Here is a 19,905-nt window from a genome sequence, read left to right on the forward strand (position 1 = left end):
CAGATTCGCATAGGAATCGGCAAGCAGAAGGATGAGGAGGAAGAAGTGATCTTGAGGGACTCGGAGCGCGCGAGGTAGAGACTGAGCGCCATGTTGGAAGATTGAGAGTCGAGGAAATAGCTGGGATTAAATGCAGTGAGAGGCGTCCTGGTGTTCGCCCTGCTTCTTCTACAACATCTACTAAGAGAGCCCACACACTCCAGAGCACGACGCCTCCTACTTACTACGCACACACACAAACACCATTAAAAAACGAGCAGAAATGGGGGTAAAAAAAATAGATTGTCAAGCAAATCATTCCAATGCCTTTAAATAGAAACAGGCTTCTCTAAACACTACGCACTTTTAGGAGGGCCCATGTCGTCAACATACTGTTGGATACTTGACATCCTTGAACCGCTCCCAGTTCTTCTTCCCCAATTACCAGCTGTAAGAGAACGGAAGGTGATTTTTTTTTTTTAAGTCCACACAATGCACTTTACTCACACACACCAACAGCCAAGAATGAATTTTATTACCAATACACGCTGAACCACTTCGTGTTCTTCTTCCCCAATTACCAGCTGTAAGAGAACGGAAGGTGACTTTTTTTTAAGTCAACACAATGCACTTTACTCACTCACACGAACAGCCAAGAATGAATTTTATTACCAATGCACGCAGGCTATCGTCCATCAAACATACATCCACCATATTTTTGTGAAAACTTATATATCACAACAAGTGAATATTTTGCTGAGGCACTGAAAGTTTGGCTTTTCTGGTTTGTAAGGACAGAACGCTGAAATTTAGGCCTCAAATCGGCACAATGGAACGTCTGTTGTAAACTGCAGAGTGGTTTTATAAAAAATGCTGCACATAATTTTGCCCAGAATTCAATTTATCCGTGAATAAGCATGCTTTTATGTAGCCTGATGCTGGTGGTAGACAAAACACTAGAAAAAACAAATATTGTAAATTTAACCCGTCAGACAGTAGTCGGACGTTTTCAGTGTAAGAGGAACCCACTTCTGTTTAAAATCTGTACAACACCTCTTCAATGAAAGTTTTAGTGGGCTCAATCAGCACTTCATCTAAGGAGTTCAAAACACTGTGGCACCATCTAGTGACAAAAGCTGAAAGCATGGCACTCAACTGAAGGGTGCACTGAAGAATGCAGAATATATGACATGCACTCCTGAAGAAAAACTAACTCTGCCCAATCCGCCTTTTGCGCGAATTTTATGCGCATGAGCGAAGTCGTAGCAGCGAACGACGGAAACACATTGGACGGCGTCAACGGCGTCGCCAGTGCACAGGGGCTGGCGGCGCCGGGCGGCACGGTGACCGCCACAGGCTTGGCAAAACAATGCAAACCACACCTGCCGCGTACGGTTGCCACTCTCTAAGCGTGCCGAATTGCAAGACACGGTTTTTCAGGTTTCCTTCAGCGAGCCGCGACCAACGACATGAAGCTTGAATTAGGGCCACCAAGCGTCAAGATGTGAATGGCCGACCTTAGCAACCGACTGCGTACGCTCGACTGTGGAAAAACATTTCGTTACAGGTATGTATGCATCTAAAGGAAATGTGCATGATGAAAAGTATCTAACGGAGTTTGCACCAAGCCTGTAACCTAGCAGTCATAGCCGCAATGAGCATTTGTTCGGCGCGTCTGATGACGAGGGGCCGGGTAGCGCAGATATCACAGGTGGCTGTGTACGCCACACCGTAATACTTAGCATGTTTTATCACGACTGCCGCCTGACCAAAAGGAAAAAAAAATTGGCCGTCTGTTGTGATGCACCGCCGTTCGCGAGCCGAGCAGTTGATCTCGTCATGAGGCTCGCGAACGGCAGTGCATTAAAACGCCGCATTTTTTTCTTGTTAGTCAGGTGGCAGTCACGATAAAACATGCTAAATATTACGGCCTTGCGCACACAGCCGCCTGTGATATCTAAGCTACCTAGCCCTTTCGCACATTAAGAAAAGAAACGACAAAATACATCACCTTCAGGCCCCGGCACAACTAAAGCAATCACGCACCGAAGAAATCCTCATTGCAGCTACCACTGCTGCGTTACAGGCTGGGTGCAAACTTCAGTAGGTACATTTCAAAATGCATATTTCCTTTAGATGCATAGATACCTGTAGTATCTGTGTTTTTGCCGCTCGGAGCAAATGATGCACTTGACACTCTTGCACGACGCACAGTATTTTTTTTTTTTTTTTACCTTAAAGGCTCGCCTCTGTCCGCACCAAAGCATTCGGATTTTGTTCCTTTGGTGTACGCAATCAGATGCACTTTGTTAGGAAGCTTAATAATCGCCGTCTTCGTCCGACCGTTTGCAACGGCAAGGACACCGCCCGGCAAAAATGAGTCTCCTGGAGGGTTCATGCTCGTTCACTTGCAGAGTGGATCGCTCTGGACGTAGAACAGGGTTGGTTCCTGACTGAGATGCACATGTGTGACCAAGTCGTTGATACCGCAGAAATCGCGCCGGAGGCAGAAAGGTTGTGGATCCTTTCACAACAGAATGACCATTCGCTGTGCACTGAGAACCTTTTCACCACTGCGACCACATCCGTTCCGACACCTGAGGGCAGAAACCGGCTAGAGCGCTGAATCATCCTTAGCCAGAAAAATGCCGTTCGTTTCCTGCAGGGGTGCATTCCGACCAGGATAATAGCTGCACGATTGTAGATGACGCGAGGAGGAAGCGACGCCCATTGCACCACGCCGGCGCCGCGGTGACCGCATTGTGCTCGGTAACTCAAGACAGCTTACGCATATGCGGGGCTCAAAGTCACAGGAGATGATTCCACCTAGCTCTGCAGCATCAACAAAGCCCTGGCTGCTTTGACCTTTGAGATCCCTCTCTCTGTCTCTCTGCCTCCGCGCTTTCTTGTCTGCCAAAAACCTGCACGCTGAGAGCGTCTCATTCTGTCACGTCGAACACGGCCCGCGCTACACGGTTTTACAATACGAAGATAGTATATGCGTGCATCAGGAGTGGATTCTGAAAATGCTGTACACTCCCCCATACTGCGTGAACATGATATACTTTAATCACTCTCTACTTTCTGCCCAGAGGCCAAAAAAGGGGGGAGCTTTCACTTTCTACCTGCGTTGGCGTGGCCTTTTCGTATGGTGCACTTTCGCGTCGTCTGCTACACTGCCGTCCAATGTGTTTCTCGCCCACTCCCGCATGATGGCACCATATCGTCCCGCAAAAGGCGGATTTTGAAAATAACCGATATTTTCCCGAATGTGATCACGTGAGGTACTACAGTGATGTAACAGTGTTCTCAATATGATGTCACCTCAGTTGTTTGTCTTTATGCGATTTTCAAAGTATTCATGCAACTAATTTGAAATGCCGCTGGTGCCTGCTGTACTGTGTCTGCTTCTGTATGCTGTGTGGTGCGGCGTAACAATGTTTCTCAATATCATGTCACGACAGTTGTTTTTTTTTTTTATGCGATTTTCAAAGTATTCATGCAAACTAATTTGAATTGCCACTGGTGCCTGCTGTAATGCGTCTGTACGCTGTGTGGTGCGGCGTTAGAGAAAGCACCAAATGAAAGGCGCAGCACAGATGCTTGGCAGGACCAACTTCGTACAGTCAAATCTCGATATAACAAAGACTGCGAAACCGCAAAGAGTTGTTCATTTTGAAATGTTGTAGTGAAAAATATGCTATAAGCCAGCAGTCGAACCTAGGTAAAAAATGACATACCTCGGCAGAAGGCACAATTGTAGGAAAGCAAAGCCTCAAATGAAACTGTTGTACTAACTTCAATGCTGATTTATTTATAGAAATCAATTGCTTTTCTTCTGCCGAGTGCAGCAAACTACCACGCACTACATTCTATTACTATAGTACATACACCTACTTTCCGCAACACCACACTGGATGCGTGCTTGCACCGAGCGATGAAAGTACAAACTTTGTCCATGTGAAAAAAAAGAAAAGAAAAAAAGAACGCCAATGTTCAATACAACCTCATCTTCAGTGCTCTGGAGTTTGAAAATCTTGTCTCAATCTTTCAATATGATCGCGGCATTCGATGGGGCAATGCTAGCTGTCTGGAGGGGGCCGATTCGCTTTTTATCTCCGTCAATTTCTTGCAGTGAAAGCTGCGTTCCTATCTTCCTGGCATTTCGCCGGCTGCAGTCATAGTCACATCTCATACGAACTTCGCAATAAAATCATCCGCGACACACACAAAAAAGAGGGCGGGGCTACCCCGCTGCGCAACCAACCATAGGCAAACGACACGCAACGCAGAAAGAAAAAAGGCAGGCAGCTAGGCCTGCTGGCTACTGCATTATAAACCTCAGCTTTGTGGGGGCACTAGGAGCTGGCACTAGATGTGCTGATGATGACAGCTACAGCCCTCGGACCATACACAGAAACGGCAGTTTGTTTCACGCACGAGTTGCGAGCTGATGCGCTTAAGACGATTTTGTAAGACTGATGTTCCTAGATAACAGAAGAAAAAATAAGATACGCACGTTATTCTGAAATAATCGTTATTTTGAAATTCATAATTCTGAAATGGTTTTACCTTAGTAAAAGCAGTTGTTGGGCGAGTTGGTGTTTTCAATGATCCATTTTTATAGCGCCAAACACAGGACAGAGATGAAGAAGGGACACCACGCATTGAAAATATCGAAAATCTGCTGGGGATTATTAAAACATTCGTTAATGTGATGTTCGCAATAATGAGATTAAACATGTATATGCATGAATCGCCTGCTACCTGGTGACATCAGTTCCAGTTATTATACATGACCGGAGACAATTTCGGTGGATGCGATTGGTGTCCACGCTATTTTGATGCAATTTTGACTATAACTAATTAACTAATCAATGTAGAGTCATCAAACTTGTCTTCTAGGTCAATGTTTTCCTCCTCTATCTGATGCAAGCATTCTTTTTGTCTGATCTTTATTATTTCCAACTTAAAGAAAGCATTACGGACACACACTAGCATAGCTGCGAGCATGAGCCTTTAAAGGGGCGATGACAGGCCTGTTCGATGTATTGCCGTTTTATACTTCTGTGAATATTATACAGGTCCGTGATTCTACTCGCAAAGTTTTAGTGCCTAGCGTGCGGCTTAGTACCTAGCGTGCGGCTCATATTATACAAAACCGCGATAGAAATCAAAATTGGGAAGCTCCTCCCACTAAGAGCAACCGCCATTTCGAAATGCTCATGCGACGCCACGGAGGATACCCGGCAGAGCGTCGTCTGCAATATCAAAGGATATCTCTTTGTTTTCTTAGGACGATTGACACAGCGGTTGTCCCTCATTCAGAAGTGCTTGGTGACGATGTTACCGCACAAAAGCGATATAGTGAAGGCATGTTCTCTTCAGCATAAGGCACGGTCACAGTCAGTGGGCGGCACAGTTATAGGTTCCTTATCTTATCGACGCACTGAACTTTTGCATTATACCGGCGACGACTCCAGCAAGGCCAACGGTTACTTATCACCGTAGTGTGAAGTTACTTACCCTGTATACAGTAGAGCAGCATGTTCAGGCTCTTTCCAAGACGAGAGTTTTTCTTAAGGTGCAGGTCTTTTAGTCTGAGTGAAAGGTGGGAAGCAGTAGACAATGTAATTTAAGAGTGCACCTCTGAATACGCAAACTGCTCGTGCTCTAACTAATTTCCGGCCGGTCATCCGATCTGTTTTGGTCGGATCGGAGGCCGAGCGAGAATTTGACACCCAATACTCGAGTGAACAGCCTGATGCTGCGCTTGTCTGTAGCTTGCAGAGTTAGAAAAATGAAAACAAGAAGCTACATCTTCTGTTTTTTGTTTGTTGTGTTGTGTTTTATGGTGCATAAGCAACTCAGGCTATCATGCGCCAAGCTCGAGGTATAATATGCTTTTTTTTTTTTTTATTAGAAAGAATGAAGTGTTAAGATATCATAGCTTGTTCAGGAAAGATGTTTCTTCTAAGCAACTAAAAACACATGAAATGTCTACAATTGCATTCTCTCCTAGGAGAAGTGTGTTCCCCCTTGTCATCAGTAATGACCTTGGCTAGAAATGTTAATCGGCACGAACTGCCAGCTCATTTAGCGACGAGTAGGCCTAGCGCGAGTATGCACAACGGGTCTAGAGTTTTGGCAATTACGGAGTGCGCATTCACAAGCTTTAGCGGTTGTATGTGGCCATCGAGTGTAGATCTGGCCGTAGCGACCATAAATCCACGACTGCACATAGAGCGGGAAGTGCCGATATATGTGACCCTGTCTATAGCGAGCGCAGCTGGCAGCTGTCAGTGCCACTTGTGTGTATACTCGGCGCAGGCAGGGGACGTAGCATTAACGGTTCTTGCAGCGCAGTTGCAGCTTGTGAACAAATCAAGGTGCAACTGTTGCGAAAACAAGTGGATAGTTTTGGTATTGCTAGCTCAGCTCACATTTTATGCCGTGCGAACGAGGAGCATACATCCAGTCAATTCAAAAGCTATAAACAACAAGCTGGGGGCGCAGTCGTATTCTGCAAATCAGCGCATTCCTGTTGAGTTTAGGGTTCACACACTAAATACTAAATGGTGTATGCTTATGTTGAAACATTCAAGAGTGATTTGCTGGAGAAGCACAAGAAAAACGGAAGGTGAGGCTTGGGAGTCTGTCGCAATCACGGGCGCAGCTGCGGGGGAAGCAAGAAGGAGACGGTAGCGACTGGGAGGCTCTTGGTCGGTGCGGGCATGCAGTGAGGAGCTATCGAATCGCGTTGGGTTTTGCCATGACAGGACTGAAGCGGCAGCACATACTTTTGTGAGCTGGCCGTGGCCAGACTGAACATAGTTTTGCAGAAATGCTTTACAGCCGAAAATAATTCAGTCTAACACGTGCATATATCAGCAAGTCACGAGGTAGCGATTCGTTCAAAAGATTTGGCTGCTCCTCTAATTATGTAACGCATGCTCTCGCGTCGAGGTATACTCGTTTTATATTGACTTTCAGTTTTTGGACCCAAGGAGCGACGGCAATAGCTCAACAATCAGGAACACAATGCTATCCCCTCCCCATTTTCACGGCACATGCACATGTATACTCGTTTTATATTGACTTTCAGTTTTTGGACCCAAGGAGCGACGGCAATAGCTCAACAATCAGGAACACAATGCTATCCCCTCCTCATTTTCATGGCACATGCACATGTACGGCCGAAGGAAACATTGGACAAGTGCCTTTTTATATGCGGGAGTGCTTGTTGCTAAAAAAAGCTACCTCTCATAACGTAAGAAAAATACGCTTTTGATTGCATACCTTAATTATATGCATGAGTCATCGATTTCAGCCTCCTCAGCAATCACTAGAAGAAACCCAAAACAAGTCCAAGAATCTCTAAGGTTGCGTATTATAATGAAGGCTCCACAATGAAAAGAGGATATGTCAACAAAATATTTTTGCTGAAGAAAAAAAAAACTCAATGACCACCATCTACAACGTGCATGCAAGAGCGAAGCCGGCACCGCTAATAGCAGACGACATGGGGACGTAAATGTTGACGTGACGTCAGCCGCCAATGGTTGCCAGACCAGAAAGCAGATTCCGATATTAATAATCAAAATTAACTTTAAAACTATCTACTGCACGGAATGAGCTCAAATTCCGAGGATTTGTAATATAATGTGTGAGGAGTGAAACGCAATAATCATTTTATGCTGTTGTAGCTGTCATGAGCCCTTTAAAGGCTTTTGCCTTAAAATCGTAAGGCCTTGTTTCTTTCATATTGTAGTGCTTGATGTGTACCATGATGCAGGGCCTTCTCATTCCTACAATAATATCAAGACATATTTTGGGCAGTGTTCAGTCCCTTTACCGTCCCCCAAAAAAACATGAGCAATGCCAAAGAGGAGGACTCCGGAAATTTCATCCCCATGGGGATCTTTAACATGCACCGACATAGCACAGCACATGGGTGCCTTGCTTTTTGCCTCCATCAAAAAACAGCCGCCGTGGCCGGGAATTCATCCTGCATCCTTGGGCACAGAAGTCAAACCCCCTAAATCCCTCCATCAAGCACTACAAGTGTTGCACAAGCATACACACACACACAAAAGAAAGGTGCAACAGGAATTTTTTTGTGGAAAAAAAAAAAAAATTTCGCACGGTTAGGCAAAATGTAAATAAGGTGCATTAAAAACATTTAGCTGGCATTAACCCAGTGAATTCAAGACTTGCAGAACTGGCAAGTCGTTTCAAACGTAAAGTTCTATACATTAAGGCACACAGCTCACGATAAGGCCTTGTGAGGATGGTGGCATGTTGAGCGTTTTGTGCTCGGGCTATAGAAGCTGCCACTGTATTGTCGGAAGAACGCCACCGCACCGGCGGCAGAGGAAAAATGCTGTGCCTATCTAGAGAAGCACGGTATACAACAAATGTAGTATGTTCTCAGGTTAATTTTGAAACAAGCACATGAAAGGTCTTAGTTGTGAAAAGTTCTTAGTTTACGTGACACAAATTTCCTTCCACGAATTTGAATAGCTGATGGAGAGTGTGGCGGGAGGCGTGATGAGCTGGCACCACAGACTACTATGGGCTGTTACGTGGTTTTGTAAAAGTGAGAGGTGAAAGCAAGCAGCCTGATGCTCATATGATGTGTAAAAAAGTAGTGAAACAGTACCGGCTACTAAGAACTGCATTAGATGTATGAACTCCATGAGCTGTTCTTCAGTTTCTGTTACCACAGAAGTGCACACGGAGGATACATGGGGTAGCCGGCAAAAACGTCAAAGTGTGCATCATGTAAACAACTTCACTTACCTTGCATCTCATGGTGCTGTATATCTGCTGCCTCTGCTTCTTTGACATGTCGTTTTTATTTGAAACATATCCAGGTGCAGCCGGCAGGGGCTCCGCGAATGCTATACAGCAAGGAAAAGTATCCGGTTATATTGTTTATGTTTTGCAAATTATTACAAAGAGCTCATACATTTGACCCGCCATCAAAACAATCCACATCTACCGTCCAGTTTAATTCTAGTGCCAGAAGAGTCTACGTGTCATGAATAAGCAGAAATGGTTGTTTGCTGCCTTTTGTGCAGCTCATGTGTAGGAGGTTAACACAAATTTATTGAACATATCATGCGGATGAAAGGCAGTTTTCTTATATGTTAAAGGTTATAGTTATAGGTTTCTTATCTTATCGACACACTGAACTTTCGCATTACACCGGCGACGGAGCCAGCATGGCCAACGATTGCTTATCACCATAGAGTGAAGTTACTTACCCTGTTTAGAGGTCAACACAAATTTATTGAACATATGTGGCACATATAAGGAAACTGCTTTTCATCCAAACAAATACCATGTTATTGCAGCAAACACTAAATCTAAACATCAAATGAAAATCGACTTGAACACTGGCAAGACGCATAATTATATCTGCCTTGATTTCTTCAGAATGCATCCAGACCTTCCTATCGAAAACAATTCACTACTGAGGCAATGCTGATATATAACGTCACATATATATGAAATCTAGATCTATCAGAGAGTAAACGACAGGTAGCAATATTAAGAATTGAAAACATTATACTTTAGAAACTCTCTTTGATGGCCTTGAAATAAGAGCCTTCGCCTGCTTTACCCAAGTATGCATGATCGAATCCCGCTAGCGGCCACCGCTTCTCGATGGAGGCGAAACCCAAGGCACCTATGCATATTTTGATGTCTGAGCACGTAAAACGCATGGGGAGGAAATCATGAGCACTGCACTGTCCCGTCCCACAGATTCTGTCACTTTGGTACGTTAAACCCTCTGAACCAAACCAAGCCTTTATTCTTTCCCATTAAGCATTTGTTGCTTGTTGCTCATTGTCCTATTCCTGTTATGACTTGGGCCAGAACATATGTTTCTATACGTGCTGCTCTATACATGACTGCAATAGGCCAAGAACATTAAAAGGTGGAATGCAGGGCTTCAATCCATAGATTAAATGCAAAGCAATGGTGGCTTTACTTAAAGAGCTTGAAAATGAGAACAAAGCTAAAACTTTTTTACTCGTTTCAGAAAAATTTGTTATCGGCTTACCTGCATCCTCTGCAATTGCAGGGTGTCTACCAAACTGCTGTTTACAAATTCCCTGAGTGCATTTGTAAAATTCCCTGAGTGACACTGTACTTTGTTTTATGCTAAAAAATGGGCTGACACAATGTTGCCTGATGCTATCCCTCTCCAGTTAGCTTGTTAAGGGGGGACTGACTTTTAAAGCTATTTTTCTTAAATTTTCACCAAATTTTCACCAACATGGCGCTCAGTCTCTACCTCGCGAGCTCCGAGTCCCTCAAGATCACTTCTTCCTCCTCATCCTTCTGCTTGCCGATTCCTATATGAATCTGCAACACGCTCTGCACCCTGAGATGAGAGGTATCTCGAAGACCACCAACGCAGCTGCAGGGGAAGCAAGATGGAGACGTTAGCGACTGGGAGGCTCTTGGTCGGTGCGGGCATGCAGTGAGGAGCTATCGAATCGCGTTGGGTTTTGCAGCGACCCCCACTTCTTTCCTCGTATTCTTCGGTTGCTGCGCACGTGTTCCTGCTACGCTCCGGTTGCCAAAGCGCCGGCTCGAACTAGGCGGCTGAAAAGGGAGCAGAGCTGGGTTACGAGGCCAACGCGGCTGACGCCGACAGACACGCAAAACCCAGCAACGGGCGCCAAAGAGCTGTGCTCTAAAAAATAACCACACAACAAAAATAAAAAGCCTGCGCACGTGTTCCTGCGACAATATCCTGATTGTTTCTTGCACCAATTTCAAATATGTCACCATTTTTCAAACTGGCCAATTAGTTCAAAAGATAAATGAAATTATTTGTTCATAACCTGCAAAAACAATGAAAAAAACTGCCCACGATTACATTACTTATTAATGCGAAATTTGAGAGCAGCTCATCAGCTGTTTCACCTTTTCGATAGATTGAGGGAAAGATTTCGAGCAAGACGCAAATGTACAATTACAGGCAACCTTTTTTTTATTTTTCACGTGCATTCCTTCAAAAAACACTCCACTAACAATTTATGCAGTCATAAAAGAAGCTTTACGGTCAGAAAATCGAAGAGAGCAATTGAGTTATCGGGAGGTTGCAGGAGGCAGTGCATGGGCCCGTTGTACAGATAGAGGGCGCTGACGCCGCTAGCGAGTGAAGCGAGAGAGAATGGGATGCAGGCACCGTGATCCGCTGATAGCCAGCCGACGTCTCGGCAAGCGGAGAGCACCCTCGCCACCACGCAAGAACAGGGGGCAACCCCCTCCTCCTTTTTCTGCATGGCGGCGACAGCGTTCAACACAGTCTACACAGTTACGGCGGCGTGATCCCTCGTCTCTGAGGAAACAGATGAATGTGCCGAACCCCTCTTTCATCATCCCCAACAAGAACCACCCTCTCTCTCTCTACGCAGTCACGTTGTCTTGACTCGCTAGCGACGTCAGCGGCATCAATCAGTCGCCGCTATCTCTTCGCCGCCCAGGCAGCGACCTCCCCCCCCTCCTTTCCTCGTATTCTCCGGTTGCTGCGCACGTGTTCTATCGACGCTCCGATTGCCAAAGCGCCGGCTCGAACTGGGGGGCTGAAAAGGGAGCGGAGCTGGGTTACGAGGCCAATGAGGCTGACGCCGACAGACACGCAAAACCCAGGAACGGGCGCCAATGAGCTAGCTGTGCCCTAAAAAATAACCACACAACAAAAATAAAAAGTCAACGAACCTTCGAACAGCCTGAAAAATTGGCTACCGCTGTTTCACAGACTCTGAAAGAGAAGGCCAGTGCGCAGGAAAAGAGCATGGTGGAAACCGAGGGTTGCATCAACGTGTTATGCTGCGTTGTGCTAGTGTTTGTGCACGAGTATTGTCAGTGTTGACTTCAAGGATGTGTGTCTAGAACTTCGAGCTGTGCAATGAAATCACCTGGACACAAGCAAGTGGTGTCAAAGATGATACCAGCAGGGGTGGTGCTCTGGTCGCAGTTAACAGAACCTGAACCCCTGGACGTCGTTGCAGAGTTCCGGAAGCAAGGCATGCCTACGGCTACAGGAAACCTACCCAGGTGGTTGAGCAGTACATACTCCTATATGTAGTTTAGAAGAACGCTCGAAAGAACTTGGACAGAATGTAGGCTATGGAGTGATTTGAGTCTGTGCTGCACGCCTCTTATGGATCAACCTTGTTCTGCAGTGTTGGTGGTCTTCGAGATACCTCTCATCTCAGGGTGCAGAGCGTGTTGCAGATTCGCATAGGAATCGGCAAGCAGAAGGATGAGGAGGAAGAAGTGATCTTGAGGGACTCGGAGCGCGCGAGGTAGAGACTGAGCGCCATGTTAGAAGATTGAGAGTCGTGGGAATAGCTGGGATTAAATGCAGTGAGAGGCGTCCTGGTGTTCGCCCTGCTTCTTCTACAACATCTACTAAGAGAGCCCACACACTCCAGAGCACGACGCCTCCTACTTACTACGCACACACACAAACACCATTAAAAAACGAGCAGAAATGGGGGTAAAACAAATAGATTGTCAAGCAAATCATTCCAATGCTTTTAAATAGAAACAGGCTTCTCTAAACACTACGCACTTTTAGGAGGGCCCATGTCGTCAACATACTGTTGGATACTTGACATCCTTGAACCGCTCCCAGTTCTTCTTCCCCAATTACCAGCTGTAAGAGAACGGAAGGTGATTTTTTTTTTTTAAGTCCACACAATGCACTTTACTCACACACACCAACAGCCAAGAATGAATTTTATTACCAATACACGCTGAACCACTTCGTGCTCTTCTTCCCCAATTACCAGCTGTAAGAGAACGGAAGGTGACTTTTTTTTTTAAGTCAACACAATGCACTTTACTCACACACATGAACAGCCAAGAATGAATTTTATTACCAATACACGCTGAACCACTTCGTGCTCTTCTTCCCCAATTACCAGCTGTAAGAGAACGGAAGGTGACTTTTTTTTTTTAAGTCAACACAATGCACTTTACTCACACACATGAACAGCCAAGAATGAATTTTATTACCAATACACGCTGAACCACTTCGTGCTCTTCTTCCCCAATTACCAGCTGTAAGAGAACGGAAGGTGACTTTTTTTTTTAAGTCAACACAATGCACTTTACTCACACACATGAACAGCCAAGAATGAATTTTATTACCAATACACGCTGAACCACTTCGTGCTCTTCTTCCCCAATTACCAGCTGTAAGAGAACGGAAGGTGACTTTTTTTTTTAAGTCAACACAATGCACTTTACTCACACACATGAACAGCCAAGAATGAATTTTATTACCAATGCACGCAGACTATCGTCCATCAAACATACATCCACCATATTTTTGTGAAAACTTATATATCACAACAAGTGAATATTTTGCTGAGGCACTGAAAGTTTGGCTTTTCTGGTTTGTAAGGACAGAACACTGAAATTTAGGCCTCAAATCGGCACAATGGAACGTCTGTTGTAAACTGCAGAGTGGTTTTATAAAAAATGCTGCACATAATTTTGCCCAGAATTCAATTTATCCGTGAATAAGCATGCTTTTATGTAGCCTGATGCTGGTGGTAGACAAAACACTAGAAAAAACAAATATTGTAAATTTAACCCGTCAGACGTTTTCAGTGTAAGAGGAACCCACTTCTGTTTAAAATCTGTACATCACCTCTTCAATGAAAGTTTTAGTGGGCTCAATCAGCACTTCATCTAAGAGTTCAAAACAGTGTGGCACCATCTAGTGACAAAAGCTGAAAGCATGGCACTCAACTGAAGGGTGCACTGAAGAATGCAGAATATATGACATGCACTCCTGAAGAAAAACCAACTCTGCCCAATCCGCCTTTTGCGCGAATTTTATGCGCATGAGCGAAGTCGTAGCAGCGAACGACGGAAACACATTGGACGGCGTCAACGGCGTCGCCAGTGCACAGGGGCTGGCGGCGCCGGGCGGCACGGTGACCGCCACAGGCTTGGCAAAACAATGCAAACCACACCTGCCGCGTACGGTTGCCACTCTCTAAGCGTGCCGAATTGCAAGACACGGTTTTTCAGGTTTCCTTCAGCGAGCCGCGACCAACGACATGAAGCTTGAATTAGGGCCACCAAGCGTCAAGATGTGAATGGCCGACCTTAGCAACCGACTGCGTACGCTCGACTGTGGAAAAACATTTCGTTACAGGTATGTATGCATCTAAAGGAAATGTGCATGATGAAAAGTATCTAACGGAGTTTGCACCAAGCCTGTAACCCAGCAGTCATAGCCGCAATGAGCATTTGTTCGGCGCGTCTGATGACAAGGGGCCGGGTAGCGCAGATATCACAGGTGGCTGTGTACGCCACACCGTAATATTTAGCATGTTTTATCACGACTGCCGCCTGACCAAAAGGAAAAAAAAATTGGCCGTCTGTTGCGATGCACCGCCGTTCGCGAGCCGAGCAGTTGATCTGGTCATGAGGCTCGCGAACGGCAGTGCATTAAAACGCCGCATTTTTTTCTTGTTAGTCAGGTGGCAGTCACGATAAAACATGCTAAATATTACGGCCTTGCGCACACAGCCGCCTGTGATATCTAAGCTACCTAGCCCTTTCGCACATTAAGAAAAGAAACGACAAAATACATCACCTTCAGGCCCCGGCACAACTAAAGCAATCACGCACCGAAGAAATCCTCATTGCAGCTACCACTGCTGCGTTACAGGCTGGGTGCAAACTTCAGTAGGTGCATTTCAAAATGCATATTTCCTTTAGATGCATAGATACCTGTAGTATCTGTGTTTTTGCCGCTCGGAGCAAATGATGCACTTGACACTCTTGCACGACGCACAGTATTTTTTTTTTTTTTTTACCTTAAAGGCTCGCCTCCGTCCACACCAAAGCATTCGGATTTTGTTCCTTTGGTGTACGCAATCAGATGCACTTTGTTAGGAAGCTTGATAATCGCCGTCTTCGTCCGACCGTTTGCAACGGCAAGGACACCACCCGGCACAAATGAGTCTCCTGGAGGGTTCATGCTCGTTCACTTGCAGAGTGGATCGCTCTGGACGTAGAACAGGGTTGGTTCCTGACTGAGATGCGCATCTGATATGTAGGAGATGCACATGTGTGACCAAGTCGATACCGCAGAAATCGCGGCGGAGGCAGAAAGGTTGTGAATCCTTTACAACAGAATGACCATTCGCTGTGCACTGAGAACCTTTTCACCACTGCGACCACATCCGTTCCGACTCCCGAGGGCAGAAACCGGCTAGAGCCCTGAATCATCCTTAGCCAGAAAAATGCCGTTCGTTTCCTGCAGGTGTGCATTCTGGCCAGGACAATAGCTGCACGATTGTAGATGACGCGAGGAGGAAGCGACGCCCATTGCACCATGCCAAAGTCACAGGAGACGATTCCACCTAGCTCTGCAGCATCAACAAAGCCCTGGCTGCTTTGGCCTTTGAGATCCCTCTCTCTGTCTCTCTGCCTCCGCGCTCTCCTGTCTGTCGAAAACCTGCACGCTGAGAGCGTCCCATTCTGTCACGTCGAACACGGCCCGCGCTACACGCTTTTACAATACGAAGATAGTATATGCGTGCATTATGAGTGGATTCATGGATCACTGCCTTGTCGTGGCGGAGGGGCTTGCGAAACTCGATGAAGTCGTGAGCTCTGCTGTGTAGGGCCACCCAAGAAGACAGGTCACGGCAGAGAGTTCTGACAAAATGTGATTCACTGGAGAAGGTAATGGCAACCCACTCCAGTATTTCCTGCCAAGAAAACCCTATGGCCAGTCACAATACCATTATCGATATGGCGCCGGAAGATGAGCCCCCCAGGTTGGAAGGCGTCCCACATGTTACTGGGGATGAACAAAGGGCGATTCCTAGTAGCTCCAGGACGAATGAAGCGGCTGGGCTAAAGCCAAAAGGATGCTCAGTTGTGGATGTGTCGGGAAGCGACCGGAAAGTCCGATGTTGCAAGGAGATATATCACATAGCAACATGGAATGTAAGATCTATGACGCAAGGTAAACTGGATATCGTCAAGCGAGAAATGGACAGATTGAACATTGATATCTTGGGTATCAGCGAACTCAAGTGGACCGGAATGGGAGAATTTAACTCCGGCGACCATTATGTCTTTTATTGTGGGCACGAATCCAAGAGAAGGAATGGGGTCGCTCTCATAGTAAACAGAAGAATGGGCAAAGCAGTGCTAGGGTACAACCCCAAAAACGACCGAATGATTTCACTTCGGATCCAAGGTCACCCTTTCAACATAACAGTTATCCAAGTCTATGCACCGACCACTGCTGCTGAAGAAGCGCTGAAGAAGCTGACGTTGAGAGATTTTATGCGGACCTACAATGCCTTTTAGACCGCACCCCATCATCAGACGTCGTTTTTCTCATAGGAGACTGGAATGCTAAGGTCGGGAGTGAAGAAATATCCGGAATTACAGGCAAGTTCGGTCTTGGTGAGCCAAATGAAGCTGGGCAGAGGCTAGTAGAGTTCTGTCAAGAAAACAACCTGACCATAGCGAATACTCATTTTCAACAGCACAAGAGGCGCCTGTACACATGGATTTCACCGGACGGTCTGTACAGGAATCAGATCGATTATATTATTTGCCGGCAGAGATGGAGAAGCGCTATACAAGCAGTAAAAACAAGGCCTGGGGCCAATTGTGGCACCGATCATCAGCTTCTTGTTGCCAAAATTAAGCTTCGATTGAGGAAAACGCAGAAAACTAGAAGGCCTTTCAGGTATGATCTGGATCAGATTCCATTAGAATATGCTGTGGAAGTGAGGAATCGATTTCAAGAATTAGATCTAACCCTAAAAGAGCCCAAAGAGATGTGGACTGATGTTCGTGATATAATACAAGAAGTTGCTACTAAGGTAGTTCCAAAGCAAAAGAAATGCAAAAAAGCAAACTGGTTATCTGAAGAGGCTTTGCAAATAGCTGAGGAAAGGAGGATGGCAAAAGGTATGGGGGAAAGAGAAAGATACAAGGTTCTCAATGCGGATTTTCAGAAAATAGCAAGGAGAGATAAGAATGCCTTCCTGAACATACAGTGTCAAGCAGTTGAGGACAACAGCCAATTAAGGAACACAAGAGCTCTGTATAAGACAATCAAAGATATCAAAGGAAGCTTCTGTGCTAAGCTGGGCGTGATAAAGGACAAACGAGGCAAGGACCTCACTGAAGCCTCAGAGATGAAGAGGTGGCAGGAATACACAGAAGAACTGTACAAGAAGGATCCGGATGTGCAAACCCAACATAAGCTGGTTGTGATTACTGATCTCGAGCCGGGCATCCTGAAGAGTGAAGTTGAACGAGCCTTAGCCAGCCTTGCCAAGAACAAAGCTAGCGGAATTGATGGTATTCCAGCTGAGTTGCTTCAAAACCTCAACCACGACGCTGTTAACACACTGCATACATTATGTCAAAAGATTTGGACAACCCTGCAGTGGCCACAGGATTGGAGGAGGTCAGTTTACATCCCCATTCCAAAGAAAGGCAGTGCCAAAGATTGTTCCAACTACCGCACGATCGCGCTTATTTCGCATGCTAGCAAGGTGATGTTAAAAATCCTCCAAGGTAGGCTGCAGCAGTATGTGGATCGGGAGCTTCCGGACGTGCAAGCTGCGTTTCGCAAGGGCAGAGGAACTAGAGACCAAATTGCCAACCTTCGCTGGATCATGGAAAAAGCAAGAGTTCCAGAAACCGATTTACTTCTGCTTTATTGATTGTGGCAAGCTCTCCAAGAGATGGGAGTTCCAATTCACCTCATCTGTCTCCTCAGGAACCTTTATGAAGGGCAAGAGGCCACAGTCAGAACTGGGCATGGTCTTACTGATTGGTTTCCGATTGAGAAAGGGGTGAGGCAAGGCTGCATACTGTCGCCCTGCCTATTTAACCTATATGCAGAGTGCATCATGAGAAAGGCCGGTCTGGACGAGTCTTCAGCTGGAAAACGTATCAACAACCTTAGATATGCGGATGATACCACTTTAATGGCAGAAAGTGAAGTGGAACTCAAGAGACTTCTGATGCGCGTACAAGAAGAGAGTGAGAAGTTTGGGCTTAAACTGAACATTAAAGAGACGAAGATCATGGCGTCTTGCCCTATCAAGTCCTGGAGCATCAATGGACAAGAAGTGGAAGCTGTGACAGATTTTCTGTTCTTGGGCGCCAAGATTACCTCGGAAGGAGACTGCAGCCATGAAATTAGGAGACGCCTGCTTCTGGGAAAGAGAGCAATGGTTAGCCTTGACCACCTAGTAAAGAGCAGAGACATTAGTCTGCCAACCAAGATCCGTATAACCCGTGCTATGGTCTTTCCAGTTGTGATGTATGGATGCGAGAGTTGGACTGTGAAAAAGGCTGACCGCCGAAGAATTGACGCGTTTGAATTGTGGTGCTGGCGAAGACTCTTAAGAGTTCCTTGGACTGCCAGAAGATCAAATCAGTCGATATTGTCGACCATAAACCCTGACTGCTCATTGGAGGGTCAAATTCTAAAGTTAAAGCTCAGCTACTTTGGTCATCTGATGAGAAGAGAGGAGTCGCTGGAGAAAGATTTGATGTTGGGAAAGGTTGAGGGTCGCCGGAGAAGGGGTAGGCAGCGAACGCGATGGTTAGATGGCATTCTCGAGGCATTGCAGATGAAGCTATGTGATGTTAAGAAGATAGTGAGAGACCGGAAAGCGTGGCGTGACATGGTCCATAGGGTCACGAAGAGTCGGACACGACTGAACGCCTGAACTGAACTGATTGAGTGGATTGTGAAAATGCTGTACATTCCCCCATACTGCGTGAACATGATATACTTCAATCACTCTCTACTTTCTGCCCCGAGGCCAAAAAAGGGGGGAGTTTCACTTTCTACCTGCGTTGGAGTGGCCTTTTCGTTTGGTGCACTTTCGCGTCGTCTGCTACACTGCCGTCCAATGTGTTTCTCGCCCACTCCCCCATGATGGCACCATATCGTCCCGCAAAAGGCGGATTTTGAAAATAACTGATATTTTCCCGAATGTGATCACGTGAGGTACTACAGTGATGTAACAGTGTTCTCAATATGACGTCACCTCAGTTGTTTGTCTTTATGCAATTTTCAAAGTATTCATGCAACTAATTTGAAATGCCACTGGTGCCTGCTGTACTGCGTCTGCTTCTGTATGTTGTGGGGTGCGGCGTTAGAGAAAGCGCCAAATGAAAGGCGCAGCACAGATGCTTGGCAGGACCAACTTCGTACAGTCAAATCTCGATATAACAAACACTGCGAAACTGCAAAGAATTGAAATGTTGTAATGAAAAATATGCTACAAAAGCCAGCAGTCAAAGCTAGGTAAAAAATGGCATACCTTGGCAGTAGGCACAATTGTAGGAAAGCAAAGCCTCAAATGAAACTGTTGTACTAACTTCAATGCTGATTTATTTAAAGAAATCAATTGCTTTTCTTCTGCCAAGTGCCGCAAACTACCACGCACTACATTCTATTACTATAGTACATACACCTACTTTCCGCAACACCTCACTGGATGCGTGCTTGCACCGAGCGATGAAAGTACAAACTTTGTCCATGTGAAAAAAAGAAAAGAAAAAAAAATGCCAATGTTCGATATAACCTCATCTTTAGTGCTCAGAATTTTGAAAATCTTGTCTCAATCTTTCAATATGATCGCGGCATGCGATGGGGCAATGCTAGCTGTCTGCAGGGGCCGATTCTCTTTTTCTCTCCGTCAATTTCTTGCAGTGAAAGCTGCGTTCCTACCTTCCTGACATTTCGCCGGCTGCAGTCATAGTCACATCTCATACGAACTTCGCAATAAAATCATCCGCGACACACACAAAAAAGAGGGCGGGACTACCTCGCTGCGCAACCGACCATAGGCAAACTGCACGCAACGCAGAAAGAAA

General features: G+C 45.8%; 1 long non-coding RNA gene across 1 annotated transcript; it reads right to left on the reverse strand.

Moving 5' to 3' along the window:
• Window positions 1–511: 511 nt before the first annotated feature.
• Window positions 512–9,062, reverse strand: LOC146203921 (uncharacterized). Its single transcript, XR_014702544.1, has 3 exons — window positions 8,782–9,062; window positions 5,506–5,579; window positions 512–563 (listed from the first exon to the last, which is right to left on the reverse strand). It is a non-coding gene; the product is annotated as an uncharacterized LOC146203921 (long non-coding RNA).
• Window positions 9,063–19,905: the final 10,843 nt, after the last annotated feature.

This window comes from Amblyomma maculatum, chromosome 1 (assembly GCF_055883805.1).
Source record: "Amblyomma maculatum isolate TAMU_Amacu chromosome 1, ASM5588380v1, whole genome shotgun sequence".
Lineage (NCBI taxonomy): Eukaryota > Metazoa > Arthropoda > Arachnida > Ixodida > Ixodidae > Amblyomma > Amblyomma maculatum.